This window comes from Limulus polyphemus, unplaced genomic scaffold (assembly GCF_000517525.1).
Source record: "Limulus polyphemus unplaced genomic scaffold, Limulus_polyphemus-2.1.2 Scaffold2013, whole genome shotgun sequence".
In the NCBI taxonomy this organism is placed as follows: Eukaryota; Metazoa; Arthropoda; class Merostomata; order Xiphosura; family Limulidae; genus Limulus; species Limulus polyphemus.
The window spans coordinates 21080-24048 of record NW_013667623.1 but is presented as its reverse complement, the minus strand read 5'-3'; the positions used below and the strand labels follow the sequence as shown (position 1 = coordinate 24048).

Sequence of the window (2969 nt, the reverse complement as noted above, 5' to 3'; positions counted from 1 at the left end):
CCAATACTTAGACAGGCAAGTTTTAGGCCATGAAAAAAGATTTATCATTAGTAATTGGGAAAATGAGTTAAAAGTTGATGTGGGAAATATTAAAAAATTGCCTTTAATTCAAAACAGGCATGTTCCTAAAAAAAAAAAGACAAAATGAAAGGTCAAACTTAACTGGATTACAAAAGGGGCAAATCAGTAATAAGTGCCACAAGTCTCAAGTTTAAATTCACAGATAATTTGAAAAAATTACAAAACTATGGGAAAGCAAGAGATTTGGTTAAAGAAAAAATCATGAAATCAAACTAGGTTTAGAAAAGTAGATGACTGATGATGCTTACATTACATAGCAAGTTACTAAAGGTAAACAAAACATTAAAATTGGGATTGCCCTTTAAAAGCTACTGATGGCAATTTTCTTGAAGACTGAGACTGTTAAGCTTTTAAATGCTCTCTTTCATTTTTATAGGCAACAATATTAGCATCCTATTTCATTGTGAAAAGCATGAAGCACATAATGTCCCCCTTGCTTCAGTCCCCTATGTTTTTTGTCGAGTGGTAAGAGTATTCACTTGTCACCTGTATGCTCTCGGGTTGTGTTTTCATCATTATATAGACGACTGGCTTCTATTATTACTCATTGTTTAGATCCCGCTCTGTGGTGAGTGGTGCCTGATCAGGTATTCTTTAACTATTCAAATCTGCAATGTCAAACCATGTTGACTTGGATATTATAATTCCATGGCCATGCAACACACACTGTAGAGATGGAGTGTTCTGTCAGATTGCCTGTAGGTTTATCCTCATGAGAGAATTGCTTCATAAGTTTGCCTGTCCAAGACCGTACCAACCCATGGACTATATGGGTAAAGCAGAAGGGGATAGCTGCCTATCCGTGCCATGCATTGTATTGAATAAATTGGTATGGTCTGCTTTTTTAAAAAATAGGGTTTTGTGGTCACACATTGCACTGTCTCTGGTGTTTTCATTCCTCTGAACTCTCCACTGCATTTTACCCCTCTTCTAGTGGAGCTTGAGAGTTTTTATTACTTTCCAGTTCCCAGTCACTGAGGTGGTGGACAGTGGAGGCGTCCTCCTAAATGGGTTAATGAAATACAAACAAAATATAGAAATAATTATGCAACCATTCTGTTGAGAGTAGAGTGGTGGTGTTGTGCTGGTGTAGATGATGCGATATTCTCCTGTATGGAACATAAAAACAAATGGGAGTGAAACGTCAAAATTGCAGTTCACCCCTTCAGTTATGATCCCTCATCCTACCCCCCATGTGGATGTTGGTTCCCAGTTGCCAGGTTTTGGATTTAGAGTGGAACCAATCAACATAAGTCCTCACACATGTATTACAAATGTCTATATTCCTCCCTCATTTATACTCCATCAGTGTTGTGGGTCACGGTGGGGGTAATTGTGGATTGCTACAGTTCTTTTCCTTCTGCTATCCTTCAGTGTTTCTTATTCTGAGGATGTTATTGTGCTTGGAGTGGTTCCAGTCAATTTCACTTTTGAGGGAGATAGTTTAATTTATGCAACTGTCTTTTCAATAGTGGATGTCAGGTTCATCAATTTATAATATTCACATGTGCCCCATTCATGAGTTGGGGGGGGGGGGTACTAGATTCCCTCCAGTCTCATGAACATAAGGTGAAGACGGTATGATTTTTTTTTCTTACCACCATTAGATGGCAGGGTTTTAGATTGTAGATGATTTGCCACTGGTATGATCCTCTTTCCTGCCACCACATGGATGTTGATTCCCAGCAGCATGGGTTTTAGATGTAGTTGACTTGCCATGTACAGTCCGTTGCGCCCTAGCCACTCTACACCTAGGGGCATATCCTTTTCATTTTACCCTATTTTATAATTTTTGGGATTGAGTTTCATAAATATTGCATTGTTTGGATCACTTTCCGGTTATAGTTCTCTCCCAGTTGAATGCCCTCCTCTGTTTTCTGCCCATATATGCGACATCTTTCCATGATGGACAAAGAGTATACCTGGTTGAGATGTGTTCTGTCTCCCTCATCAGAACTAAAAATCTGACCATCTAATTTTAAGGAGTGTCCTTTGGATGCTTCTTTATTTCCCTCGCTCCAGTCTTTCCACCTATTTAATGTGGGATTCTAGCTATTTGTGTGAGAAGAGATAATGTACGTATCGGACGTTATAATTTTCCTACACTGAAAATGTATTTCTGATAAGTACTTACCTTCTTTCCCACTTCCCACCCTTCCTCCCCACTGAAAACTGGTGCTTCCATTTTCTGCCAAAACTCAAAGTGATAGTTCGGTAGATTTGAATAGAGGGAGTCACATGCATAATGAGAGTATGTTGCACTCTTATTGATGGAGGGTTGTCCAATGATGATTTGCATGAGAGATGCATTGGAATTAATCAATTCCAATGGAAGGAAAAAAAAAAGGCTTGTGTGATGCTTAAAAATATTTTTGCATATAGTGGACGACACTGAATGAGAATAGCTATTTATGTGAGAAGAGATAATGTTCCATATTGGAATTTTTTTTTATCACACATGTAGCTCATTTCTACTTTAATTTCTTTCCCTTACAAGAAGCAGATCTTTGACAAGTACAACTGCCTGTAAACTAGTACAAAATTCAATAACAACTCTGTTGTAAGAATCTTTACTTGAACAGTGTAATTCTTGCCTTATTCGGTAAGACAAAAAAAAAAAAAAAAAAAATTACCTCCAGAACAAGTAGAATTTATGAAAGATTAGACATTTACAAGAAGCTTAATAAGTTATGATATGTGTATTACTAGTTCCACAATAATTCAAACCAGTATTCAGACAAGAGGAATTTTAAAAAAAGAAACAATTCTTTATGATTTCTTAGTTTTTTAATGCTTAAGTGATACTTAGAGGGTGGACATTTTAGTACTTCTTTTATATGATCTTTCAATGAGACAACTAACTTCAAAAAAAAAAAAAAAAAAAAAAC

General features: G+C 36.8%; 1 protein-coding gene across 3 annotated transcripts in view; it reads right to left on the bottom strand.

Moving 5' to 3' along the window:
* The window catches only part of LOC106465650 (rhotekin-2-like), a 159864-nt gene that overhangs the window by 142529 nt on the left and 14366 nt on the right, over positions 1 to 2969 (bottom strand). The window lies entirely within an intron of this gene.